Source organism: Cyprinus carpio, chromosome A18, assembly GCF_018340385.1.
Source record: "Cyprinus carpio isolate SPL01 chromosome A18, ASM1834038v1, whole genome shotgun sequence".
NCBI classification, from domain to species: domain Eukaryota; kingdom Metazoa; phylum Chordata; class Actinopteri; order Cypriniformes; family Cyprinidae; genus Cyprinus; species Cyprinus carpio.
Window position 1 is genome coordinate 25,813,447 of NC_056589.1, and position 14,825 is coordinate 25,828,271.

At 32.2% G+C, this 14,825-nt stretch overlaps 1 pseudogene; it reads right to left on the minus strand.

Moving 5' to 3' along the window:
- LOC109090014 overlaps positions 1 to 14,740 on the minus strand; it is a 34,524-nt pseudogene extending 19,784 nt beyond the window's left edge.
- Between the last annotated feature and the right edge of the window lie 85 nt (positions 14,741 to 14,825).

Sequence of the window (14,825 nt, forward strand, 5' to 3'; positions counted from 1 at the left end):
GTCATACCTCAGTTTCAACTGTATTTTTAAATATTGTGCCGCCCTAACTGAAATCACAAATCATGTACACACTAGTTGAACCCATGATTAAACTGTTCGGGAATTGAAGAGCAAAGGACCAAAAGTAAATCGACTCAACAGTAGCAGAAACTGACCTCTAACATGGTGCTCGTACACACTTCCAGCGCCACGGACTCAAACTTCGGATCTGTGGTCAAATTCAACTTGTAGTTCCACAACAGCTGGAAAAAAGAAAGGCAACATTATTAGAAATATGATTGTGACTTTGATGTTTGTGAATTTATTCAAGTGTGATCTTTTGATTCATGAATGGTTCATTTATGAATCAAACTGTTTCAACTCACAGTAAGGAAGGTTTATCAGCAAATAAAGATGTAAATTTCAATCTGTTTTTCCACACAAAGCTATTATATGACTTCAGAAGACTTGAAATAGAGCACACTCGTCATATGCATGACTTTTTTAACCTTGAAGGCTTCAGTCTGCATTGGATATAACTGCACTGAAAATATTAGCGCAGTCATCAGTCCCCAATTTCTCCCTTTCGTGTTTCGAAGGAGAAAAGTTGTACAGGTTTGGAATGACATAAGTGTGGGTAAATAATGACAATCTTAATTTTCAAGTGAACTATTCCTTCAGGTCAGTGCTTTCAAAAGAGCCTCTAGTTTTGTTGAGTCGTGAAGTTTACTAAGGTCAAGCCTGGCAGTGCAGTTAAAAAGAAGTGATGCTTTGTTGGTTTTATGGTTTGAGGTAAGAAGTAACTGCTCAATAGAAAGTAACTGATTTCACTTCAGAGAGAAAAATTTAATTAAACTTTCTCTTCAAAACAAAAAGATGTCAGCTGAAGTAAATGGCCTTGTAGTTACTGAATGACGCTCCACAGCTCAAAACCTCTGTAATATGATTGCACATTAACAGTCACACTGACTAAAAGTGCTGAAAAATGTAAGTAACGGAAGAATAACTTCTTTATTATAGTTATTGTTTAAATGTGAGCCTTGCGTAATGAGATGGGTGACTCAGGCCTGAATCATATGCCTACATTTTCTTTGTTTCTGATTTGTGGACCTGGTCTCGCGTTGCGGCCTTAATGAGAACATCAAAGCCACGAATGTTAGAGAAGGAGATCAGAAACAGATACCTCTCTTGGGACCCCACCAAATTAACTGCGGGCTGCAGCCATCATTAGATGGTGATCAGACCATTATTCTTTCCAAATTAATTGCTGATGTTACTAGTCTTTAAATCCTACTGATGCATTCTCTCGTAAACCTACAAAGAATCGTGCACAGACGGTCTTGTAAACAGAGAACATCACCTTAAAAGATGTGTGGAGCTGTGAAGATGAAGAATCACATCGATGATGATTATTATTAAAGGCAGGCCTTTTTGAGTACTTACATGGTTGCAGTCTGCAGCAATCTCTGTGTCCTGTAAAAGAAAAGAGAGAGGGAATTTATAGTCTTTCAATTTTCTCTTCATTTCCTTCTTATTAATTCTGCATGATTTCCAATCCTGATGTTATCGCTCTGAGAATTGTAATTGTTAATCATGCCAATAAAGCTTTATTACTGGCAGTAAATGGAAGTAAAAACAACAATAAAAAATATAAATATAATAAGAAAATGAATAATAAAATATTATTATAAAATAATTAAATGAAATTGTCCAATATTAACCAATGCTGACACGTTTTTAAAATACCAAATTAATAAAATAGAATAAAATAAAATAATAAAATAAAATAAAATAAAATAAAAAATAAAATATGGGAAATGGCACAATCCACTTTACACTGTCCAATATCAACCGATACTGATACATCTTTTAAATCCCAAATTTATGAAATAGAGTATACTTAAAAATAAATAAATAAATAAATAAGAAAATCATAAAAGCCAAACATAAAAACAGATTAAACAAACAAACACAACTTTGGTTATATGTCAGAGTATTAAATCTCTTTCAATGCAAACACATTTGTTTTACAAATTAAATAAACAAACAAAACCACATACTCACACAAATGCCAGAAAACGTTATGAATAAAAGTTAAACAATTAAAGATGCTGTCGTGTGTATCTGGAATTACAGCTCCTATCATACTGAAATACACAATACACTATCAGCTATGACAAAACCATAAAGTCTCTTAATAATTCAATATTCATCATTTCAGCTGCCTGTCTGTTTCTCTTCATACTGGCTGAGTTAGAGCACTGACAGCTAACTGTCAATAAGCACAGTCTCTAACCTAGCACAGTAAACGACTGCTGAGTGACTCACAGAGCATGAAAATGCAATTAGCAATTGTCAGGGGATGACAACAACATAGTTAAACAGACAAAAATCAATGTGTATTCACATACAGCGCCCTAACAATGGCTTGACAGTAACGCATCATCCTTCAGCTGCCCTCGATAAGAAAAAACATTAAAGCAAAGAAATGTTCCCTGTGTGGACACAAAACGGGTTTCATTTTATAAAGTTGGTGGAGAGTAGAATAGGTGCATATAAAAAGCCCTGAACTGAAACTGATCTTACAGAGCAAAAAATATTTGAAGTAAAGATGCCAGGTGCACAGATTGATGAGCATGTGGTCCTGGATTTAAATGGGATCCATAAACTGACATTTAAAAAGCATCTTCAGAAACAACATTACAGTGAATCATGCAAACCCTGTCAAAAACAGATACAAGTCATTTTAATACAAAAGAAACCAAGACATACATATCATATAAATAAATGTAAATAAATGTAAAAAAAATAAAATAAATAAAAAATAGGGGAAATAACACAATCCAATACACTGTCCAATATCAACCGATACTGATATTTTTTAATCCCAAATGTATGAATATAGAATAGATTGTTTTTTTTTTTTTTTTTACAAGTATCAGAAAAAAATAAATGTAAAAATTGGTTAAATAAAAAAAGGATAGATATATATATATATAATATATATATATATATATATATATATATATATATATATATATATATATATATATATATATATATATATATACACACACACACACACACACACACACACACACATATATATATATATATATATATATATATATATATATATATATATATATATATATATATAACAATAACAATAACAATAATTGTAATAATACTTTTATACATATTGCATTATAAATATATAAACTTAAAATTATTATAAAAATGTAATACACACACACACATATATATACATATACACACATATATATATATACACACACACCCACACACACACACACACACACACACACACACATAACATGGCAGTATTTTATTAAATTACTACAATACATTTTTAAAATGATTTTCCTCTTGATTTTTGGGGTTTTTCATGATGTTCATGCATTAAAAATGAAGGCGCATGAGTAGTAAACCTTCACAGCAACTAAACCAAGCTGATAAAACTAGTACCCCACATAAAACAACTAAACAGATTCATCGTCAGGATCAGAAGATGATATCACAGCAGAAGCATGTTAACACAGCACAGGCCCTAAATAGGAACAGGCCGATATTTGAGCTCAGTAACCACACCCAGATCAATCATCCGGTTCCTCGTCGGCAGCCAGAACGGGATATTTCTATTCGTACGTCAGGGCTCTGTGATTCCAGGCCGGCCGGGGCGTACACGGATCATCTATTGATTCTGCAAGATTACACATTGCTTGCTTTCCCGTATTACTGTGATAAAGGTTGAATTGAGACGGTTTGGTTCAATAAACCGGCTCAATAAAAAAGGATTATCAAATCAGACTATGTATCATCGCTCCTAAGAGGTCACAGAAGTCCGCTGGGATTTGCTTGTTGAACCTACAGTAAAATCACTGCAGTTTTTATTAGTGACATCAATCTTCAGTGACCTTTTCAGATAATTTGTTTCATGTACCCTGTAATTAATTAAAGATATAAAAGTATCAAGGCATGTGTTTTGGATCACACGGTTGAGATGTCAATGGTCTACGTGAAGAATATCAGTTATCTTCTAAACCTTGTCTGTGGAAGGAAATATTATAGATCACTGGACCATTTGTTCCCATAATGCACATCAGGCAATATGGATTAAACAATAAATAAAATCATAGGTTGACAAATAGTTTCTATCACAATGTCTTCGGCTGTAAATGCATATAAATATACTTTTTAAGAGCTTAGCTTTGGCCATCCATCTAACTTCTTATCAATGAAAAGGCACAGCTACTTTTACTTACATCCCAATAAGAGCTTTCTTACAACTTTCAAAAGAAATAAAAAGAAAAATAATAACCAAAGTCCAACTCTCCAGCTCTTTATTAACTTGTCTGGATCAAACGTAGGTTTTTCTGTGCAATTCGAGTTTTTATCACAATCCCAGTCCCTGGTGAGATCCTGCTCTGATGAAAGAGGCTTCAGAAAGCCAAACAGTGCTTAAGTATGAACTAAGTTTTGCTGCAGAACTACAAAATAAGACACTCTGACAGGTAATTAAAAAGAAAGAGAATTTTTTACAGCAGAGACAAAGTTTTTCCCAAACTTCCTTCTCATAAGACAGTTTTTAATTTAATCTACACTACCATTCAAAAGTTTGCAGTTGGTAAGATTTTATAATGTTTTTTAAAGAACTCTCTTATTCTCACCAAGGCTACATTTATTTGATCAAAAATACAGTAAAAAAATCATATTGTGAAATATTATTAAAACAGTTTTTTATTATAATGTAATTTATTGATGTGATCAAAGCTGAATTGTCAGCATCATTACTCCAATCTTCAGAACTCATTCTAATATGCTGATTTACTGCTCAAGAAACATTTATTATTATTATCAAAGTTGCTCTGCATAATATTTTTGTAATTTTTTTATGTTTTTTTTTTTTAATTCAAAAGCATTTATTTGAAATAAAAATCTTTTGAAACATTATACATCTTTACTGTCTCTGATCAATTTGATGCATCAGTGCTGATTAAAATTCATTAAAATGTATTTCTTTAAAACTGTAACACTTATATTTGGAAGTGTCTTACATTGTACCAGTGCATTTCTTCTTTTCCTAAAAACTAACACCACAAGATAGTGTAGCTGCAAGCAGGGTTTCAGACTGAGTCTATTTTTGCCTTTTTAGCCTTTTATGAAGCAACATAATATAATGGAGTAAACTGCTGACCCATGGTTTGAGAAAAGATGTCTGAGAGGCTTGATGCAAGTTATACATGCAATGATAGGATGAAACATTTATAGCTACTGTTTGTGTTCTGTTCCATATGGATTAATGACCGTTTTGATATATGTGACCCTGGACCACAAAACCAAACTTTATATACTTTGAATAAATAAGCTTTCCATTGATGTATGGTTTGTTAGGATCTGACAATATTTGGCCGAGATACAACTATTTGAAAATCCAGAATCTGAGGGTGCAAAAAAATCTAAATACTGAGAAAATCAACTTTAAAGTTGTCAAAATGAAGTTCTTAGCAATGCATATTACTAATCAAAAATTAAGTTTTAATATATAATTACAGTAGGAAATTTACAAAATATCTTCATGGAACATGATCTTTACTTAATATCCTAATGATTTTTGGCATAAAAAAAAAAATCGATAATTTTGACCCATACAATGTTTTTTTAGGCTATTGCTACAAATATACCCCAGCGAGTTTTGTGGTCCATGGTCACATATAATGATCAGTTTTGTAGTACATCTCAGGAGCAAAGCATTAAAGTACAATTAATACCATGCACAAGATAACCAAACATTTTCTTGCTCTGACTGAAACTCTAATGAAAAGACTGATGGTATACTGATCACCTCACCTATATTCATATCTTTATTTTTTGACAAAGTTTATAAGACTTAATTCACTTCTGTTTGCATGTTCTGGTCAAATAAAGCAGTTGTTTGGGACAGAAACCTCTCCTCTGTGTGACACTAACAGGACCGGGTCTGGAATTGTATTAAGATGAAACAAGCCACGGATGAAGCATCATCAACGAGACCCAGCTTCAGTCAGGTTGAGACCTGATAAAAAGGTAAAGTTTTGCTTGCAGCAGATGCATTAAGCACTCACTCCCTTCCTTCATGCACAGATGAGTGACTTCATGACACTAGCCTTCAGAGAAACCCAAGTGCATTACTTCCACCAGCTCCTTTTCACCTTGATAACCATGAATTAATTTTCACTCATTCCTTGTTTCCTTTAAAAAAAAAAAAAATCAGGTTACAGTAAAGCATTTGAAGTGGAAGTGAATGGGGCTGATTTCTAAAGGATTCAAAAGAAGCAATCTTACAATTTTATAAAAGCATTTCAAACTTAGGTATTTTTTGAGCTATAAAGTCGTTCTCATCTTTTTAACATACATTTATTGTTTTGTTTATGGCATCCTTTTGTCAAGTTGTAAAATTGGGTATAATTTAGGTTATGAAGTGATTTCACAGTAAAAAATGAATACTGTTTCGATTTTGTGGCTGTACTACTAATACTGTATTTAAACACTAACTTCCATTCACTTTTATTGTATGTCTCTCTGTAAATCAAGAGTTATTATCATTAACTAAAACTAAAACTATTAAAAACATTTGTCAATTTAAATAAAGCTGAAATAAACAAAATTTGAAATACCAGATGAAAAACGAAACTGAACAAAAATCTACAAATCTTGCTTTGGCAACTAACTGAAACACATTTAAGTGCAAGCACTAAAATGATTAAACTGGAAAAACTGTAAAAAAAAATTGTAAAAAAAAAATGGTAAAAAAAAATTGTAAAAAAAAAAAATGGTAAAACTGTAAAATTAAAACTGAAATAAAAATAAACTAAACCCAGTTAGGAAAATGTAAAAAATTATGATAAAATTTAAACATTTAAATTCTAAATATAAAACAATTATATATAAAACAACAACAACAAAAAAACTGAAAACATAAAAATAAAAGGTAATTCAAAATATGAATAAAAACCGTAATAGTATAAATAATATATAATTATGTAAATAATACTAAAATAACACTGCTGTCTAGCTTTTTGAAAGAAATTTTTGTGGTTAAAAACATTATGCTGTCACTTGATGTCGATTTAGATTAAGTACTGAACCTGGTATATTCCTGTGACATGATATGAAACAGAATATTTCTGCAGATCTAAACAGACTATGCAGTGTCACAGGAGAAGCAGACACAGTGGGAACGGTGGTAATGCGTTTGTTTAACAGTACACGCTGAAGCACAACCACTTAACGGTCTGCCAAGTGCAATAATCACAGCACGACTCTGAAAGATGTGGAAAGCAGAGAGAGAGGACGACCCAGTGCCTGTTCGCCTCTGTAACGGGCTCTGGTTTCTGTTCAGTGAGATGCCGTTTCAGGGAATAAAACATCCGTCCTTGTGTGTGAGAGTGAATGCGGAGATAATGCAGAAAAACAGCGAGAGTGATTCTACAGGGAGCTTATCTGTATTCTGAGTGAGAAACAGCAGGTCCCTCATTCTCTTTGTTTACTTGGAGGAAAAAAAGAAAACATTACATAAAAATATACAAATGAAGGCTTAATAGGTACTGTCTGTAATTATTATGTTGTAGCTAGCCTTCACCACTATTTTGTCTGTTTTTGTCAAAAATCAAGTTTATTTTACTGACTCTTAAAATAAATAAATAAATAAATAAATAAATAATGAATATTGTATATTTATAATATTTTTTTTCTTACTTGGAAGAGTCACATACATATGTGCACATAAATGCAAACACATAAATATAAAATTTATAATTTATTTTATTGTGTTTGTGTGCATATGAAATCTTTATGCATATTGCAAAATTATAAATAATAATAATAAAAAAATTCAGACCCCTGATTATGCAAAATAACTGAATATGCGATTATGGTCATTTATTGTGTAATGCATTTCTTCAATAATAATAATAAAACTGGTGTCATTGTTATCATTAAATCGTGTGTATATATATATATAGTGGGTATAGAAAAGAATCAGTTCCCTTTAAAAATAATCACATTTTGTTGCTTTGCAGCCTGAAATGAAGACAGAGACAGTTTTTGTTTTATCCAGGTGATTAGTTTCTATACCAGGAGGCATGTGTGTGTGTGTGTGTGTGCACAAAATGACTAAATATGCAATTATGGCAATTTACTGTTTTGAATGAATAATTATTTATTTATAGTGTATATATTATATTATAGATTTAAATATATTCTATTATGTTTCATAAGTGTGTGTGTGTCTGTTTTATGTAATCGCATTTTTATGCATAATTATTCAATGTTAATTTGTGTTAACACAAATGTGTAATATATTAATAATCAGCAATTTTTTTTAATAAATGGCATTATTTTAATTTGTGTAATTAATATTGTGTATATATATATATATTCACACACACAAATGGATTTCTGTCTTTCTAATACATTTAATCATATCACTACGAGAAGATATAAAAAACTTCTGAAAATCATTTAGTGTGTTACATGCTTTCCACCTGTTCTTACACTACAGAGGTAAACAAGAACAGATGTTCCTCATTGCCACGTGTGCTAAATCTTTTATGTGACAAAGCTAACAAGACAGAAACAGCCTGTAGGATGTTTATTTTTAGGTGATAACTTAGTTCAAAGAATTGGAAGTCCCACTGTATAATAATCTTCACATCAGTTCTTACCTTCGAAAGAAAACGCCTATGATCTCTATTTTAATAATGTTTTGAGTCTGTTAAATTCATGGATCAAAGCTGCTGTAGAGAACCTCAGTTTTGTCCTTACCAGGGAAGACAAAGATTGGCTGGCAATTCTAAAACGTTTTACACTGTCATCAAAAAGCAACAAAAGTTGGCCAAACATCAGTTGAGAGGTCAAAAACATGTCATGCCTTTGATTGATGCTGACAACCGAAAAAAGACTGGCTGAAGAACAGCCACATGATTGCAGTCCTGCAAGCTCATTTTTGTGATTGCGACACGTTTGATACTGACAGTCAAAATCAAAACAATGATATCTGATAGCTTTTCCTCTGACAACAGCTGTCAGTGACTGGCCTTTGTTCAAGCCATTACAGGATTTCTGCACCATTAGTCAAAATGAAAGCAATTATTCAACGCTGACCCTCACCAATTACAAAGTGAATCTTTTGAAACCTGTCAAGAACATGTCTGAGTCATAATGAGTTATATTTCCTCCCGAAATTCCACAGAAAGAAAAAAGAAATCGGATTTTGAGTTACTGACATTATTTAGCTGTACAATTAAATGAGGAAAAAATCTTTTTGCAATACTGAAAAAAAAAAAAACCCCACAACCTCACAAAATTCCAAAGAAAGAGAAAGGAAATTAAATTTTGCTTAAAGAAAAAAGGCCTATTTTTAGAACCATATTTGCCATTATTTTGCATTACAATTAATAACCTTTTCCTGCCCAAATAATGCAAAAAAAAAAAAAAAAAAATTCTATAAAATTTCTTCTCAAAATTCCAAAGAAGTCAAGTCAATTTTAGAAACATTATTCACATTTTTTTGCATTAAAATTAATCATATTTTCCAAAATCTTATTGGAATAATGCCAAAAATCCTCTATGAAATATATTAACAACAACAAAAAATGTAAATAAAAATATTTGTAAAAATAGGATTGTATTTGTTTAATAAAGGCTGATTAAGCAAAAAAAATAAATAAATAAATAAATAAATAAATAATTACAGTAATCACCATTGAGAATAATGAGAAATACAACAAACTTTGATATGCATAAGTATTAATGAGAAATCAGAGACAAAACATTTTTAACTTACATGAAAAAAATCTCATATTGGTCACAAAACAGAATTTCTTATTTTTTCCTTTTATGAGTTTTGGAGTCATAACTTTTCATCCTCCTTTCTTTTCAGTTAAATAAAATAATTAACCATCTACCAACATCAACAGACATTATGTCTGTTAACATCACGCTATGGTGTCCTAAAGAGCTGTCAAAGCCATAAAACATGTGGTCTCCCTCTCAGCGGGACACTGAATGAGTTCATTCCACTTCATTTCAGATTCATTAGTCTCACACTGATATTTCCACACTAACAGCATAACAGCCAACAAAAATATACACAAACAAAAAATAAGGTTCTTTAAGTTTAGTCTGGAAAAATGCAAAGACACAATAGCTTATCTGCCTCATTCATTCGATTTCGTTCTATCAAACAAATGTTTGATTAAGAGCTAAGCTCTTTTGTTTACTTTATCAGGATCTCAGCCCCGGATCCCCACGGGAGGGTCTCATATCAGTCACGCTAGCTGCTTTGTTTACAACAAACCCACCACAGCGTCCCACCAGTAGAGGAACCTGCTAAAAATGCAAATTAAAGTAAGACAGACGTGCTGCAGCTGTGCCATGACCACCTCACCTCCCGCCTTCAAGCGTTTGCAAGGACATAAAAGACCAACCCAGAGGGGTCTGACCTCAAGGAGATTGAGTAAGAGATTTATGGACATCATTTACTTCTTCAGAAGGCCACAGCTGTTACCGAGCCTCTGCAAAGCAATTATCCCAATAATTAGAGCCGCAGTCAGGTCTGCTGAAGCAACCGTTCACGGGCAAATGAACTTGGCATGCGGTGCAGGAGGAGAGATGAGTTTACAGCTTGTCTTAATCATGCTAGCATAATTATCGTCTTCTATCTGCTTCCAATGCCAAAACCAAAGGGTTGCTGTTGGCATGGATGCTTGTAGTGGATATTTTGCATATATCATCGCATTGTTTGATGCATATAATACATATGCATATAATACATACTACCAAGTTACTTGTCCAAAAAAAGTTTTCCAAATAAATAAACAAATAAATACTCTATATACTACCATGATACTTGTTTAAAAATCTATTGTGGATTTGTGGATAAAAAAAAAAAAAAAAAAAAAAAAAATATATATATATATATATATATATATATATACATACTACTACTACTACTACTACTACTACTACTACTACAATATTTGCCCAAAACCTTTTTATAAAAAAAGGTTAAAAAATTTTTTTTATAAAAAACTAATAAATACTACACATATACTGTACAGTATACATATATAATATCATGATACATGTCCAAAAACTGTACTGCAAACCTCTAAAAAATTTTATAAAAAGTAAATACTTTCCATATATACTAATATGATACCTGTACAGAATAAATTGCATTTCCAAAAAATAAATAAATCAAAAATAATATGTTTTGTGTGTATGTTGACTACTGTATAATGTATGACCACTACAGTACAGTCCAGAAAATATATTGTACACTTCTAAAATGTATATTCTTGTACGTGTAGGTTCATCATTGTCATCTATGGACTTGAATTGATTTCAAACACATTCAGAGATTCTCTGCAAGCTACACACCATGTGCACATATTGCTCATTTTAGACAGCATTTAGACCAATTCATATCAGCATATTACCACCGAATACATCAGAGCAAGACATTCAGCCACCCTCATTTAAATATTTCAGAGGCAAGAATGGATGATTAAAAAGAAATGAACTCGAAGTGAACATCCAATTGCATTTCAAGGCTAACGAAACAAAGATTTGACACCCTAAATGGGACACACATAATAGTGGCGTTTCAGACAGAGACAGATCTGAAATGTCCCTCGTTGAAATTAGTTATCGTGGAGCAGAGAGCAAGACCTCGCTTCAACACTAATGAGAGGCCCGAGTCTGTGAATTACTGAAGTGAGAGAGAGAGCTGGATTTTAGCATCCTGCGAGCGAGACTCCGATATAAGAGACATTTAAGCAGAAGCTCAAGAGGTTGTGAAAGTCCGGTAGAGAAAACTGCTGCTCTAAGATATTCTTCAGCCTAAAAGAATTTGTGTCTAGCTGCAAATGAACCTTGGTCCTTGTGATTGCCAGATGAAAAGTGGTGCATCATCAGAGCCAAGCAGTGGGGGAGGAGCAGCTTAAAACAGCAGAAAACAAATGCTTAAGAAATATGGCTCATGTTTAATGTGCATACACCTCTTAGATCTATTGCATAGATAAAGACGGAGTTTCTTGTTCCTCTGGAACACAAATGAGGAAGAAGCTCATGCTGCATTTTTAGTAACCAGGGACTGACTCAGAAGAGAAAAAAATTGTTGAATAAAGTCATCATTTTCTTGTAGCTTTATAAAATTACGGTTGAACTGCTGATGTCACATCGCTGTCTATGCAGGGTCAGAAAGTGCACAGATTTAATCAAAAACACCTTAATTTGTGTTCTGAAGATGAATGAAGGCCTTATTGGTTTGTAACAACATGAGGGTGAGTAATTAATAACAGAATTTTCATTTTTGGGTGAACTAACCCTTTAAAAGTAGTTAGTTTGACTTGTACACTATATTACAGGTGAGCAGCCAAATGATAGTTCGTGTAAAGTCTGTGTAACACATTACTCACTGATAAAGTAGCTCTCAAATTAAAATTAATTTGCATATATTCAAATACGTTGCATCAAGACACGTCATCGATAAGTGTCATAAACCATTGTTTTTGCATATCTAGTGACTGTTTTTCAGCGAAAATCTGTTTATCCATACAATAGTTCCGTGTAATATACACGCAAAGCTTTATTGAGACTATGATAATATATGAGATAATACGATAATATGAGACTTTAATATTTATATTACAACAAAACGAAAAACAAAATTATAAAAGAAAATATATGAGAAGAAGAAAAAGTGAAGAATTACTGGGAAAAAAAAATATTATGTCTTTATAAAAGAAATTAATTGAATAAAAATATATAATATTTTAATATTTAATATAAAACATAATAAAGTATTACAAATAATAATAATGATAATGTAATTGTTGGTGCTTGTCTCCTCCTGGTCACTGAGCGCTTGGAAAGTGTTTCAGAATTCTCCTTTTGTTAGATTATTAGTTCGATTTTTGTACATATTAGATGGATTTTGGAAGTTTTATTGGGTTATTTGTAATCAAGCCGATCAAACTTTATTCCAACAATAAACATCGCTGTGTCTGAACAAAAGTTACTCCTACAATAATTTCCTCATCCACACAACTAGGTCACTGTGTCAAACAGCACGGCATGGCAAGCTACAAAAGACAAATCTAGTTAGTAGATTTAAAGCTTGTTCTTAAATTAGTCCAATCCACATTAAAGGTCTGTTCTTGTATAAAAGCCAATGAAAAATGAAAACGTTTGCAAACCTATATATAGATTTAAATATTCATTCAGAGCGTGTGCGCCTGCAATTAAAGACTCCATGAGAAAGATGATTCTAGTCGCCAGTGATGGGCTTGAGAGAGCCAATCATCATTGTCAGCATGTCATTTTCCTGCAGCTCCACAGTAATTAGTCACGTGATATTTACAGCTCAAATGATTGGCTGAAAACAACCTGGCAGCAGAACTGAGAAACTGCTACTGAGATAAACAGGAATGCTAAGACTTAGCTTTCATCAGGTATAATGGACCTGCTTGGTCTTCACAGGGCAGACAGACAACAAGGCATTTAAGCCTTTAATATCGGCTATAAACAAATAGATAAATGGATACATAGATAATAAATGAACTGAACGTTTCAATGGGAGTTTCGATATGGAAAGCTCATATCTTCTCTACTTCATATATCAGTGTGAAATTCAAAAAGCCAAATAATAAGAGATAAAAGTATTCACAACGTGTTTATAGTAATAAAAATAATAATTATCATAATAAAAATTGACATTGACATTATTGTCAATAATACAATTATTTTGTAATAATAATTAATACTATTAATATAAGAAAATTAAATAATTTAAAATTATAAATTATAATAATATATAATATAAAATATTTAATATATTATAAATTACTATAAATTATAAATATTCATTATATAAATATAATTATTATAATAAAATAAAATAATACATTTATTTATAGCAAGTGCATTATATAAAATTATAAATAAAATATCAAGTTTATAATAATAATAATCATCATAATGAAATCAAATTATATTATTATCAAGAATACAATTATATAGTAATAATATTTTATTAATATTTTCATTATACATTATAATAATATAATATTTATAAATAACTATAAATTATTAATATTTATTATATAAATATTATTATTATAATAAAATCAATTAAAAATTATTTATATAAAATATATAAAATTTTAAATAAAATGCCTAAATTATACATAAAATTATATTATTATTATTATGTATTTGTTGAACACATATTACATACAATCATCAGCATCATCATCATTAGAGGTGCTGCTCACCTCCTTCTTGTCCTGCAGGCATTCCAGTACAGACAGGTTATTTGTCCAGCTGTGTTTTGGACACAGGCGGGTCACGTCGTCCCGGCAGGCCTGCTCTTCTGCCAGCTTCCAGCCGGTGGGTCTTCTAGAACCGGAGGACGCGGCGGCGGCGGCGGCGTTATTCCCGGGATTCGGTAGCGCGGCTCTGAACTGCTGGTGCATAGCGGCAGCCGGAAGATGGACATTCCCGAAACCTGGAAGAGGTTTAAGAGCCTGTACGGTGAGAAGGCAGAGAGACAAGAGGAGCAGCAGCAGCAGCAGCTGAACACGTCCACACGCCGCCATCTTCGGCCACAAACAGCTGAATCAAGCTCCTCTCACTCCTCCTGCTGCTGAAGACTCCGCGCTGACCGGACTAACCTACTACGGCGAAGGCTTTGCTCATGAATATTAATGACGCCACGTGACGCGCGCCCAGTAAGCGTTATTGATTGGCTGAATTACTGACGTTTGTAAATAAGCCTC